Below are 15883 nucleotides of genomic sequence, written 5' to 3'. Positions count from 1 at the left end.
GCATTCCTCTTACGACGACAACACACCCGAAATCAATTAACACAAAGGCGATTCAAGGCTGCACGTGGCCCTACGACGCAACCGCTAAGTGATACAGCCCTCTCTCAGCAATTCTGTATAAAGTCTTAGGTATTCAGATGATGCTATTTGCTAGTGAAGGAGGAAGGGTATATTATGTTAAAATATTGTGTATATAACAGGGCCATTTGGAACACAGGTCGAAATCGTAATAGGAGAATAGGGACGGTAACTGGCAGGGGAAATTACAAGAACTGCCCTAGAATATACTTCAAGCGACTTAGGAAATTATGAAACACATAAATCAGAGTTGCGGGTCGGAGGATATAATTGAGGCAGAAAGGCTTACATTGTGCCACATCGCTCGGTACGTACACACATATTGTTGCAGGAATGCGTAAGTTTGCCGGATAAAATATTAGTCGCTCCCGTATTGTACGCCTGTTGTCTACAACTAGTTTTTGTTTCTAATTTTCATTGTGTGATAACTGCCAGAATCGATATTCTCAAGGCGCGCTGAGTTCAGACGTTGCACTGAGAAGTGACGTATGGGCCAACATCCTACATCTACATCAGCAGCCACATGGCTACTATGCAAATCACACTTCAGTGCCTGCAGACGGGTTCATCGAACCATCTTCACAATTATTCTCTGTTATTTGACTCTCGAAGACCGCATTGAGAAAACAACAGCTGTATCTTACTGTGCGAGCTCTGATTTCCATTCTTGTATTATGATAATCTTTGTCTATATATCGGCTCCAACAAAAAAATTTTGGCGTTCGGAGGATACAGTTGGTGATTGAAATTTCGTAAGAAGATCACGCCGCAACGAGAAACGCCTTTGTTTCAATGACGGCGATCCTAAATCCTGTATCAAACCCGTGACAATCTCTCCGTGTTTGTCGATAACACAAAAACTTTCTCGTTGTACTTCGTTAATCCTCTCTGGCAAGGATCCCACATCGCGCAGCAGTACTCCAAAGGAGGACGGACAAGCGTAGCGTAGACGATCTCTTTAGAAGATCTGTGGCATTTTCTATGTGTTCTGCAAAAAAAACAAAGTCTTTGGTTCGCCTTCCCCACAACATTTTCTTTATATTTTCCCTATTTAAGTTGTTTGTAGTTGTAATTTCTATGTACTTAGTTGAATCATGGGGTTTAGGTTAGACTGAAATATCGTGCGACCTAAGTTTATCGGATTTCTTTCAGCACTCATGTGGATGACCTCACACTTTTCATTACTAAGGGTCTGTTGCCAATTTTCGCACCACACAGATATCTTGTCTAAATCGTTTTGCAATTCGTTTTGATATTCTGATGATTTTAGTAGACGATAAACGACAGCATCAGTGCAAACTACCCAAGACTGCTGTTCTAATTATCTGCTAAACCATTTATATAGAAAGGAACATCAGAGTGTCCACAACACTACCTTAGGGAACGTCAGAAAACATTTCTCCTACACTCGATGCGTTCCCATCATCTACCACAAACTGTGACATCTCTGACAGGAAATCACGAAATCAGTCGCATACCTGAGACGATGTTTCATAATCACACAATTTGGTTACAAGTCACTTGTGAGGTACTATGTCAAAAACCTTCTGGAAATCTAGAAATACGGAATCAGGAGAAATTTCTGATAATACACTCCTGGAAATGGAAAAAAGAACACATTGACACCGGTGTGTCAGACCCACCATACTTGCTCCGGACACTGCGAGAGGGCTGTACAAGCAATGATCACACGCACGGCACAGCGGACACACCAGGAACCGCGGTGTTGGCCGTCGAATGGCGCTAGCTGCGCAGCATTTGCGCACCGCCGCCGTCAGTGTCAGCCAGTTTGCCGTGGCATACGGAGCTCCATCGCAGTCTTTAACACTGGTAGCATGCCGCGACAGCGTGGACGTGAACCGTATGTGCAGTTGACGGACTTTGAGCGAGGGCGTATAGTGGGCATGCGGGAGGCCGGGTGGACGTACCGCCGAATTGCTCAACACGTGGGGCGTGAGGTCTCCACAGTACATCGATGTTGTCGCCAGTGGTCGGCGGAAGGTGCACGTGCCCGTCGACCTGGGACCGGACCGCAGCGACGCACGGATGCACGCCAAGACCGTAGGATCCTACGTAGTGCCGTAGGGGACCGCACCGCCACTTCCCAGCAAATTAGGGACACTGTTGCTGCTGGGGAATCGGCGAGGACCATTCACAACCGTCTCCATGAAGCTGGGCTACGGTCCCGCACACCGTTAGGCCGTCTTTCGCTCACGTCCCAACATCGTGCAGCCCGCCTCCAGTGGTGTCGCGACAGGCGTGAATGGAGGGACGAATGGAGACGTGTCGTCTTCAGCGATGAGCAAATTAGGGACACTGTTGCTGCTGGGGAATCGGCGAGGACCATTCACAACCGTCTCCATGAAGCTGGGCTACGGTCCCGCACACCGTTAGGCCGTCTTTCGCTCACGTCCCAACATCGTGCAGCCCGCCTCCAGTGGTGTCGCGACAGGCGTGAATGGAGGGACGAATGGAGACGTGTCGTCTTCAGCGATGAGAGTCGCTTCTGCCTTGGTGCCAATGATGGTCGTATGCGTGTTTGGCGCCGTGCAGGTGAGCGCCACAATCAGGACTGCATACGACCGAGGCACACAGGGCCAACACCCGGCATCATGGTGTGGGGAGCGATCTCCTACACTGGCCGTACACCACTGCTGATCGTCGAGGGGACACTGAATAGTGCACGGTACATCCAAACCGTCATCGAACCCATCGTTCTACCATTCCTAGTCCGGCAAGGGAACTTGCTGTTCCAACAGGACAATGCACGTCCGCATGTATCCCGTGCCACCCAACGTGCTCTAGAAGGTGTAAGTCAACTACCCGGGCCAGCAAGATCTCCGGATCTGTCCCCCATTGAGCATGTTTGGGACTGGATGAAGTGTCGTCTCACCCTGTCTGCACGTCCAGCACGAACGCTGGTCCAACTGAGGCGCCAGGTGGAAATGGCATGGCAAGCCGTTCCACAGGACTACATCCAGCATCTCTACGATCGTCTCCATGGGGAATAGCAGCCTGCATTGCTGCGAAAGGTGGATATACACTGTACTAGTGCCGACATTGTGCATGCTCTGTTGCCTGTGTCTATGTGCCTGTGGTTCTGTCAGTGTGATCATGTGATGTATCTGACCCCAGGAATGTGTCAATAAAGTTTCCCCTTCCTGGGACAATGAATTCACGGTGTTCTTATTTCAATATCCAGGAGTGTATGTGTTAGATAAAGATGCATTGAGCTATAGTGAAACATGGACAACGGGGAAATTGTGACAGAAGGGAAACCAAGCGCTTTAGATGTGGTGCAACAGTAGAATACTGAAAATTAGGTGTAACGATAAGATAATGAATGAGAAAGTTCTCCGCAGAATCGGCGAAGAAAGATACGTATGGAAAATTGACAAGAAGAAGGTTCAAATGGTTCAAATGGCTCTGAGAACTATGCGACTTAACCTCTGAGGTCATCAGTCGCCTCGGGGCAGGATTCGAACCCGCGACCGTAGCGGTCGCTCGGCTCCAGACTGTAGCGCCTAGAACCGCACGGCCACTTCGGCCGGCCACAAGAAGAAGGCACAGAATGATAGGAAATGTGCTAAGATATCAGAGAACAACCTCCATGGTAGTAGAGGGAGCTGTAAAGGTTAAAAACCATGAGGGAGGACAGGGAATTGATTACATACAGCATATAACTTGAGGACGTAGGCTATCAGTTGATACAAGTTGCCGCTCTTCAGCCATATGAGAGGAAAAAAGTTTAAAACCTGTTATGAAATTGGACATGGTGGTTGACAATATCCACGTTTGACATATATTCAACTGTATAATTTAAAATATAAGAGGCGGATATATTGATTAATTAAAAGACTGACACAGATGAAATCCCAAATGAATATTTCACGAAAGTTAAGAGACAGAGGGACAGCTGCGTAAGTTAAAAAAATAAAAAGCCAATGTGTTGACTGATTAAGATAGGTGCATAGCTGAGTGAAGTGGTGAGTGAGCCGAGATTGCCAAGAAGAGATGTATCATGGGAACTTAGTAGTTGGAGTAGTAAGCAAGAGTGTGTTTGTGCGCAGAGGTTGGGATGCCGTTTTGGACGAAGGTTTAGGATGTGAGTGGAAAACAGTGGAGAGGAAGGGAGCTCTGACAGGAGGAACTGAGGTGAATTTTTTTTGATCTGGTAGGACAGGTGTTTACCAGAGCGGATTTCATGGTCGGGTAGGAGAAGGCGATTAAAGTTCCGTTGAGAGAGAATGTGGAGAGTTTGGAGGCGTAGCTTTGCAATGTGATGGTAGGGGCGCAGTATAGTACCAAAATCTGTGAGCAGGTGGGAAATGGGCGGTGGGAGTGCCGAGTTTACAGGTAATGTAGAATATTCGGAGGCGTTCAAAATGGACGACCAGGGGAGTGGTCGGAAGGGGGGAGGGGGGGGGGGTGGGGAGAGAGAATTTTATTAGTTGGTAGAGGATTCAGGGTAGGGAGGGTAAGCGGATTAAAGAGTTTAGGCTGAGTGCATGGCAGTCATGGATCTGTATGGTGTGGTAAAAGGAGGAGGGGGAGTCTATGCCGCATTTGCATAGCAAAGGGTGGGTTGGATCAGGGATTTATAGGTGTTGAGGCTTGTGGAAGGGTGAAATCCCCTAGTTCGGCCGGTTAGTAGCTCAGGTAATTTTAGTTTATTGTAGGCTTATTGTTGGATGGTTAGTAGATACGGCTTCCGTGTTAGTCGGTGATCAGTCGTATGTCCGAGGTATTTTAGTGGTTTAGTCCAAAGACCAGTAAGATAGCTCACGTCAATAAATTAAGATATCATCTAAGTGGTAGGCAGGGCAACAGCCTGTGCTTTAAGATGTGCAATTTCAGCACTATGATATGTGATCAATGATTCTGGTACACGATACAACGGTAAACTGCCGATGGGAAGCACTTAACGGCTGCTGAGCGCTCTGCAGGTGAAACACAGAAAGTCTATACGAGAGCTGACGCAAAAGTATTGCAGTGAAACATTAACAGTGTGGGAAGATCCTCAAAAAAAGGCAGGCATCTCCTACGCAATATACTATTTACTGAGTAGGGGAGTAGAAATTAAGAAGCATGTACACAGGAGACGCTGCGTGCGTGCATACCAAGGTGAGCAGAGGTGTCCCAGGGTATGACTGCCCTTCTTCACTCGTTACAAAGCTTCAGATCTTCCATGGCTTTCAGAAATCTGCAAATATCCCTTTCGCACTTTTCCATTCGTATTATCTTTTTCTTGTGTAATGACCAGGTAGCAGCTTTCTGTGTTTCCTAATTTTGAACCGTGAGGTCGTGGTAATCTTTGTTGGCTCCCAGGGAACGTTGAATAGGGTGTTGTACCAGATTTTCTGTACACCAATTCATCCAAGAAATGCAAGTTATTGTTCCAAAACACATGTAACTGTGATAGTAGAGGACTTTGCCCTTTTAAATGTAAGATTACCAGCAAATTAGCTGTCCTAAAATTATGAAAAATGCACTATCCGATTATTAGGAAATATATAAGTACTATAATTTCGAAAAACCTTCCGAATATTTTCTCGTACTGTACAGTACAAAGAATAAAAAGTGTAATTTTTACCTCCGGGCAATATGGTTCCTGATTACGGGTTTGCGTGTCTCCGGATTATGGTTCAGAATAACACTAAAATATAATGATTTACTAACAGAGGCTTTATGAGTACCAAATGTTTCTTTAGAATAAGAAGAGTGAAAAAGAGGTCACGAAGATTTTGCTTCCGTGGGTATTCACTGCCTCTTCAATATTTAATAAAAGAATACTATGTCCGTCCTGGGTTGTATTGAGCCACATTAAAATAGTGCTTTAAGCTAATTTCGGCCATGAGCCATTATCAAGCACATTTGCTGTGTCATGTATTGATAAACCACAATACAGCTTACAATGGACAACATATTCTTTTATTAATAAATGTTCACTCTTAATGCTTTTTGATACAGAAGTCATTTTTAAGAACTTCATAGCACCCAGCGAAAGCCACCGATACACACAATGCAGGTCTCTTGAGAAGTATCAGTTGACCACAGCTGGTCGCAGTAAGTGCAGTGCTCATGCTCTTCATACTCACATGAAGAGTCTTTCAAGATGGTTTCATTGACACTTGAACTGGAATCTTCCTGTCCATGATCATGCTTCGTGACTTTTTTTCTGGTTCTTTCTCACGAAGAGTTTCCTTTTGGTAGCCCCAGAAGTTGAAAAAAAAAAAAAAAGGTTCAAATGGCTCTGAGCACTGTGGGACTTAACATCTGAGGTCATCAGTGCCCTAGACCTTAGAACTACTTAAACCTAAGTAACCTAAGGACATCACACACATCCATGCCCGACGTATGATTCGAACCTGCGACCGTAGCAGTCTTGCGGTTCCGGACTGAAGCACCTAGAACCGCTCTGCCACCTGGGCCGGCCCAGAAGTTGAGCCCTTGTCACATGCATCACATTAAGCTCCTGGAGTAGGTTGTGTTGAGGGTGATCTTTGTGCCTGATTTCTTTCTGGTCTTAGCGAGCGACTACATCAAAACCCCCTTGAAAGGAAATAACCCCACCTACTCTTGGTGTTGGGTTTGATGATTTAAGCTGAGGAGAACTGATGAGAAAAGACGAAACCGCTGTTTATTCTTCGACCGTGTTTTGCTTATTATCTGTCGTTGCAATATGGAGAAAGTCATTTACTTTTTAGTTTTGGACGTCCGTTTCAGTATGGTGTCTTCTGTAGTCCTTTCTCCACGTCCCTGTTTCTAGCTGTCTTCTTTTACGTCAATTGGGGTTGACGTATAGTCGTTTCCTAACTCCTCTATGTCATCGTGTTCTATAGTTTTGACTTGGGCGCGTATAACTCCAGTCTTTTTTTTTACCCTAGAACAAAACAAACATCAAACATTCCAGCAATTGCAGTCGACAATGGCCCTGCTTTCGCTCTTGAGGCATTATCGCAATATGGTTCAGACTACTGAGGAGGAAAATCCTTAGATGAAGGAAACCAGGTTACTAGGATGGATCCCAAGTTTTTCAAAACCATTTCCATGTTGCAGTTCTGCAATATACCCAACCCATTAATGGTACAACGTCTCTTTCTCTGTCCCTGCAAAGGTACCATCTGGAGAAAAATTCAGAACATCTATTTGTATAAACTGATGCCAAATTTCGGGTATCCGAAATAGTGAAATCTATTGCTACTCACTATTAGGGACCATTTCGTACTTCTGTTTAGGCACAACCTAACCCCTTAAGCCAGCGGTGAACGACATTTTTATCAATTAGATATAAGAACGAGCATGCTTGAAACTACCGTCTCATAAGAAATACTTTGAAAGTATGTCTTCCCTGGCTTGAGGAGGGATTTCCAACTGAACTTTATAGAAAATCTGTATCTCGACCACAATGCAAAATAACCGTGGAGAATGAATCGTTAACAGCACTAGGGCTTTGTGAACTCACATTGCCACTTCAGAATGACCTTCGCTACTGATTGTCCGAGTGAGCTATGGAGTGCCGCATGCTGGAATAAGCTGTCGTCAGCACAACGGTTGGCAAAGATGTAGCAAGAAGATCGATAATAGGCGCTGGATCAAGCGCACCTATCAGGAGAGAGACCAAAACCAGACTCTCAAGCAACACCGCCGGCCGGTGTGGCCGTGCGGTTCTAGGCGCTTCAGTCTGGAACCGCGTGACCGCTACGGTCGCAGGTTCGAAACCTGCCTCGGGCATGGATGTGTGTGATGTTCTTAGGTTAGTTAGGTTTAAGTATTTCTAAGTTCTAGGGGACTCATGACCACAGCTGTTAAGGGGAGTTGGAATGCCGGAAAATGGAAAAAATTCACATTTTCAGTTTTTAACCTTATAACTTAATTTGAAATTTTCTGCTTAAAATGGTGCAAAATTTGTTAAGAAATTCCAATTGGAAGTATTTTTATTTAATTTTTCAAAATTACATGTGCGCCCAGCAAAGTTACCCATCTTGTGATTTGTACACATTTAAATCTTCGCATTTCCGAAAACATTACATATAGAAGGCTGTGGATTTCACTCTTCAGTTGTAGAATCTTTGATCCTTCCATAGGTACCATTGTTTTTACGACTAGCTGTGTTTATTGTTCAGTTTTTGATCTGTGAGTGTTTGTTTTGAGCCTCGAGTTTAGTTTGTCGCTCATTTGGAGTTTGTTATCTGTCTTGTTTTGACTTTCAGTGGTGAGTGCGTAGTTTCTACGATGCCTAGGAGTGCATCATTATTTAAAAAGCGAAAGTTTCGCGGTAATAGATTTACAAATAACGTTTGTTCAAGTGATTCTGCTTCAGCACCTGTTGATGCTGGTGAAAGTTCTGACGTTTGTACAGCTGAGATGTGTGAAGGAGACACGCCCACCAGTGCATCAAAAAAGAAGTTATCAAACTGTGCAAGTGAAATTACAGATGAAGCTTCTAATGAACAATATGTTTTAGTCGACTTTCCTGTTTTTACTGAGTTTATGAAGAAATGTTTGTGTTGTAATCTTTGTGGAGGTTCTTTTGATATGAACATAACAAAATCTATAGGACTTTCCTGCAAAATTGCTATAGTTTGTGCCAGTTGTGAAAATGAGACCTGTTTTTGGAGCTCTAAAACATGCAGTAGCAATTTGTTTGAGAGTAATATCAGGCTAATGTATGCAATGAGAGCAATTGGTAAAGGACATACTGCTGCTCAAACATTTTGTGCCATAATGAATCTTCCACCTCCACCTGCTAAAATTGACAATTACACTGAAGTGATAGGAGATGCTGTTCAGTCTGTAGCAGATTTATCAATGAAAGCTGCTGCCAGTGAAGCAAAATATATAAATGAAGGAAACCCAGATATCCCTGTTGCTTTTGATGGAACCTGGCAGAAAAGGGGTCACACATCCAAAAATGCTGTTGCTACTGTTACTAGTGTGGACAGCGGTAAAGTTTTGGACTATGAAGTGCTCACTAAACATTGTTACCATTGTGCATCTGGTAGGATAGAAGCAGCTCACATATGTAGCAAGAATTATGAAGGTACGAGTGGAGGCATGGAGGCTGCCGCTGCTGTGAAAATGTTTAGCAGATCAGAAAAAGAACGGGGAGTATTTTACACAAAATTCCTTGGAGATGGGGACTCCAAGGCATACAAAAGTGTTACAGAATCCATGCCATATGTCAATAAGACAATAACTAAACTAGAATGTGTCGGTCATGTTCAGAAACGAATGGGCACTCGTCTAAGGAAACTGAAACAGAATCTGAAGGACAAAATTTTGTCAGATGGTAAAACCATTAGAGGTCGCCTGTCAGATAAAATTATAAATGAATTACAACAATACTATGGTATGGCAATAAGAAATAATGCAAATAATTTGCAGGAAATGAGACAAGCTGTATGGGCCACATATTTACATCGATCATCAACTGATGATAATCCTCAACATTTTGCTTGTCCAGATGGTCCTCAGTCATGGTGCAATTATAGAAAATCTCAAGCTACTGGGGATCCTTATCACCATAAAAATTATATTCCATTGGCTGTTATGGAAGTAATTAAACCAATATATAGAGACTTGGGGCATCCTGATCTTCTGCGAAAATGTCTTCATGGTTGTACCCAGAATCAAAACGAGTCGTTCAACAACCTCATTTGGACTCGTGTACCTAAGAATGTATTTGTTGGGATAAAAACATTGAAATGGGGAGTCAGTGATGCTGTTATTTCATTCAATGATGGTCATATGGGTAGGCTAAAGGTCATGGCAAGGCTCGGCATTGCTCCTGGTATCAACACCATCAGAGGTCTTCAGCTTCTGGACAGCGTGCGAGTAAGGAAGGCTCAGTATGCAGCTGAATTTAATACAAAAAAAGCAAGGGCAGCAAGGAGAAGAAAGCTTCTAGGTGAAGAAGAAGAACTAGAAGATGACCCTGATTACTCTGCTGGACACTTTTGATAATAGAATAAAAGGTATTTGTGAATTTTCATAATAAATTACTTTAATCGCATTTTCTGGCATTTGACATTTTTAGTGTTACATGTACCTTTATCTCATAAACCACTCAACCAACAACATTCAAATTTTCAGAAATGCTGCAAAACAGTTCAAAGAGGCCACTGAACTAGAATCATGACAAGAACTGGCTTATTCTCTGAACTAGGGAAGTTTATGTTATACTTTTTCCAATAAAAAATGGCTTAATGGTAAAAAATTCATAAATACTATACCAACAAAAAGAAAACATTGGTTCTAGTTCAGTGGGCTCACAATATATGCTGAAAACCTCTGCCAGAATTTCAAAGTTCTGAAGATAATAGTTCCAAAGAAAAAGGTACACAAAGTTAGCAAATTTAACATTGGCGAGATAGGGCATTCCAACTCCCCTTAAGTTCCATAGTGCTCAGAGCCATTTGAACCATCAAGCAACACCTTGCCAACACCCCCTCTCCAGCAAGTATTTAGATCGCCACTACGAACCGGAGGGCTCAGCCTCAGTCACTCAGTCACTACGTCAGTCACTCAATCACTAGTTTAGTCAGTAGCTGAGTCTCTCAGCCACAAGGCCACTAACTCACACCCCAAGATGGCTTCTGCTAGTACGTTGCTGCCAGATTAGTGTTCATAGCGGGACTTGCAGTTTATGCACAGCGATACTAAAGTTTGTTATAGCTAGAACACCAGTGTTGTGTGCAAGAGGACTGTTACGGAAGAGCTTATACCGCAACAGATGGACTCCCTTAAAGATTAGTAGCTTCTTATTCATGTCAGAATAGAACCCTGTTAATACATGTGTGGAGATGTGTTGTAGAAGAGGATACTGGTCACCAGAAAACATCCTCTCCCTTGATTCCTATAGTACAAGACACTACAGTGGCAATGAGAATGCCGATGCAGCACCTATGTAAGTAGGCTGTTTATGTTTTCTCTATGTAAGTAGGCTGTTTATGTTTTCTTATTGGCAACGTTACGTAGCGCTCAATATGAAAATCACTGGCTGTGCTGTGTGCAGTCTGTGGCTGCTTTGCATTGTTGTAATACTCGCCATTGTAGTGTTAGGCAGCTGGCTGTGAACAGCGCGTAGCGTTGCGCAGTTGGAGGTGAGCCGCCAGCAGTGGTGGATGTGGGGAGAGAGATGGCGGAGGTTTGCAATTTGTCATGAACTGATATATATATTATGACTTGTGATGATATTAAGGTAAATACATTGTTTGTTCTCTATTAATATCTTTCATTTGCTAACTATCCCTATCAGTAGTTAGTGCCTTCCATAGTTTGAATCTTTTATTTAGCTGGCAGTAGTGGCGCTTGCTGTATTGCAGTAGCTTGAGCAGCGAAGATTTTTGTGAGGTAAGTGATTTGTGAAAGGTATAGTTTAATGTTAGTCAGGGCCATTCTTTTGTAGAGAATTCTGAAAGTCAGATTGCGTTGCGCTAAAAATATTGTGTGTCAGGTTAAGGACAGTCATGTATAATTGTTCAAAGGGGACGTTTCTTGTATAATTGTTCAAAGGGGACGTTTCATATGTCGACCCTTAGCCTAGGATACCTCACTGGAATCTTCTGATTTTTCTTGTAGTTTGTGTATTTAGTGTAGCTTTTGTTTATTGCTAGCGCGTAATTGTAGAGAGAATCTCCTTTGTAGTTGTAGCCTTTCATTGTTGTACAGTAAAACAGTTGTGGCATGCATATAGATTTGCACCAAGTATTTCGCAGCTGTAATTAACAAGATATTATTTTCAGTGTTATGTTAATGTGTTCTCTTATTTTTGCTCTTCAAATTGTGTTTTTCTGTGTTGTCGTGTGAAATACTGTGACAATAATGGCGTGTGAAAAACGTAATACTAGGCTCCAAAGTAAACTGAGAAATGACAGTGAAAATGAGAGCAGTGTGTTAGCGCCACCGAGTTATGAATTAACTGATGTTCAAAGTAGTAATTTGGTAATTGTGCATAGGGAAATGGAGCGGGCGGCAAACAATGGCGTGGACAGTGAAACAATTAGTGAAGAGGGAAGCATTATCGATCGATCGGTCGGCAACAGCTCGCCTCAGGAATCCGAAATGACAGGACACAATTTCGCAAATACTGTAGATTCAGGTTTTGGGTCATCACCGTTTTCTCAAATAAGTCAAGACACATTTTCTGCTTGTCAAAATGTGAATGTTGTCGGTGCAAATGCACTGCCGAAAAGCGTAGAGAAACAGATTCCAGACACTAATACATTATTATTGCAATTAATGCAACAAATGGGACAAAAGCTTGAAAAGTTAGACACAATGGAACAACACCAGAGACAAACACAGCAACAGTTAGACACAGTGGAACAAAATCTCAAAAAGTTAGACACAGTGGAACAAAATCTCAAAAAGTTAGACACAGTGGAACAAAATCTCAAAAAGTTAGACACTACACTTGAACAAACACGTGAAGATTTAACCACTGAGTTACATAACATCGAATCGAAATGTCAAAAAGTCTGTAATGACGTAAAAACACAAATTTGTGAGCATTTTCAACCTATTTTTTCGCGGCATGAAAATGCATTACAGAATCACGAAGCAGCCATAAAAGAGCTGCAAACCATTGTTCATGAAAATCTTGAGACCTTGTGGGCTAAATTTGACTCAGTTGCATCTACCGATTCGGTTACGCAACTTGCAAAAGCTCAGGAAAACTTAAAGGACAAAGTAGATACTCTGAAACTTGGTTCAGAAAAACACGCTGAGGAAATAAGTACACTATCAGAGAAAGTAGCCGAACTTTCGGATCAATTCACTAACTTATCTACAAAGGTAGATGATGATCTGAATGACACAAGACCCGTAGCCTTCACTGACACAGAAGAGTATGAACAAATAAGAAAATTCAAACAAAATCAGAATCAAATTAATACACAACACCAAAGAGAAATCCGGGAAGTACAAGATCAGCTGACACAGGTAATACAAGAATTACGTATTTCAGAGGACACTCGCGCTCCAACACGGGAAGAGGGACTTAGAAACACGGAAAAGCTGCAAAATAATAACACAGGGCATTTCGGAAGTAATGAAAGAAATTGGGAATGTGCACCGAATTTTGAGATGGAACGGCCGACACGACCTAACAATGACCGATATGCGACTCGCCGACATGATGATTTTGACTATAAGCTGTTCATTACTACACGTAAATTCAAAACATTTAAGAATTCTGGCAACGACATTCATCCACAAGCATGGCTCCATCAATTCTCTCATTGTTTTCCTCCCAACTGGTCATTGGAGCACAGATTAGAATTTATGTGTGGCTACTTAGAGAATGAACCAGCTGTAAGAATGCGATCGGTAATTCACGATTGCCACAGTGAAGGAGAGTTTTACCATGCCTTCCTCTCAGCATATTGGTCTCAAGCCACACAAGACCGTGTAAAACATAGCCTCATAATGATGAAACGTTTCGAACAATCTGAATTTTCCAGTCTTATGAAATATTTTGAAGACATGTTGCATAAGAATCAGTATCTTTCAAACCCATACAGCCCCTCAGAACTCATCCGCATTTGCTTAATCAAACTGCCTGAACATTTACGACATATTATTTTGGCAGGACGTTGCAAAGACGACATTGAAGCATTTCAGGGACTGTTACAAGAATTAGAAATTGACACTGACAATCGCGGAACGCGAAACCAGGAACACAACAATTACAGGTCACATCCGTCGCAATTCCGCGATGAAAGAAGTAATAACTTGACACGACAAGGCTATTCTCACAACACAAATCGTGACCAAAACAGACACCACCCGTATGACAACCGTTGGCAGAGTAGTAATAACTACAGGGAAAGATCACCTCTCCGTGGTAATGACTATCACAGAGACAATAAGAGAAACAGACAATATGGAAACCAAAATAAATACTATCAAGGGAGACAGAATAACTTTAGACGCAACGGGCCAGCGCGCAGTTACGATTCAGGGAGAAATTCTCCACCATGTGACCGACAAGAAAGAAACTATGGAATCTACCGACATGACGACAGACGATATGATCATAACGACAGACGTCAATTGCATCAGAACTGGCGGGATTCAAACAGAGCAGGGCCCTCTCGTCACGGTGAATTTGTAGAAGTTAGGTCTCCAAACCCCAATAACGACGCGCGCCAACAAAGAGACAATAGGCAATGACTCACACCGCTGGCAGCCACAAAACGTTCTTATGACACTAACGACGCAGCTGCCGTAGCTAGTAATTACGTAAAAATGGAAGATATTAGGGACATCTTACTCCAAGAACACAACGTAAAACATAACAACGTTGCATATCCTGTGATTTGCATTACAGTAAATGACGTAAAATTTACGGCAGTACTTGACTCTGGCAGTCCCATTTCAGTAATCAGTGAAACAGCCTTTAGCAAATGCAACAAATCGAACGATTGCCCCACACTTCCGTTACGTAAGATTAAATTACAAGGTGCAATCTTTGGAAAAAGTGTAGATGTACGCCAACAAACCAACCTAGAATTCTTTTGTCAAAGCCACAGCTTCTCTACGAACTTCCTTATTGTTCCATTATTGTCGACGGAAATTATACTGGGAGTAGACTTTTTGAATGAATACAAAGCAATCTTAAACTTTCACGATGCTGAAATAACTTTAGAAAAAGAAGGTAAGTCAATAGCTTTGAAATTTGAAGATTGGCTCTCAAACCATGATGAGGAAATTAATCGGCTTTACGTTCTGTTAGACAACAGTTCGGAATTTTCTACGGAACTAGACACTAACAATCACTCTGCAAGTACTGACAGGGATGATATCGACGGCGCATTTGACACTAATAAGTTAATTCAGAATAAAATTCAAACAATTGAGAATTGTAATGACACTGATAGGCAGGACCTTTTTGAGATTTTACAAGCACATTCCACAGTTTTTACTCATAAAACAGGAACAATCAAGGGATTTCAATACCCGTGAGCATACTAAATTTTGTGTTAGACCATATGTAATTCCAGCACATTATAGGGACCGTGTTAGAACAGAAATACAATCTATGCTCGATGAGGGCATTATTGAGCCTGCAGTAAGCTCATACAACAATCCATTACATGTTGTTGAGAAGAAAAATGGATCGATCAGGCTTGTCTTAGATTCGAGACAAATCAATACGATCATTATTCCTGAAACAGACAGGCCGCAAACGTTAGAAGAACTTCTTCAAAATTTTAATGGTGTAAAAGTGTTGTCTTCCATTGATCTCAGATCCAGCTTTTATCAGATCGAACTTCATCCAGAATGTAGAAAATACACAGCTTTCCTTTGTTTCGGCGTTTGTTATCAGTTTCGGAAACTTCCTTTTGGTTTGAACATTTCTTCGGCAGCATTCATTCGTGGGTTAAATTCCATATTACCTGAGTTCTTAAAACGTCACATCACCTTGTATGTGGACGATATTCTGATAGCAGAAGCTTCATGGGAACAACATAATCGCATCCTCAACAGTTTGTTACGTATTTTTGCAGAATCTGGAATTACAGTTAACTTGGAAAAGTCTGAATTCGGTAGGACAAAGGTGAAGTTTTTGGGACATATTATTTCTTCTGAAGGGATTCAGCCGGATCCTGAAAAGTTAGAAGCAATCAGAGCCATTCCAGTTCCATCCACAAAAAGACAAGTCCGCAGTTTTCTAGGTCTCGTAAATTTTTACCGTCGTTTTCTGAATATGCAAATTCTTGTTACACCAAAACTTTGTTCTCTCACTGGAAAAAATACTATTTGGAACTGGAACGAACAAGCACAATTGGAATTCAAT

The sequence above is a fragment of the Schistocerca americana genome, chromosome 1 (assembly GCF_021461395.2).
Source record: "Schistocerca americana isolate TAMUIC-IGC-003095 chromosome 1, iqSchAmer2.1, whole genome shotgun sequence".
In the NCBI taxonomy this organism is placed as follows: domain Eukaryota; kingdom Metazoa; phylum Arthropoda; class Insecta; order Orthoptera; family Acrididae; genus Schistocerca; species Schistocerca americana.
This window is presented reverse-complemented; position numbering follows the sequence as displayed.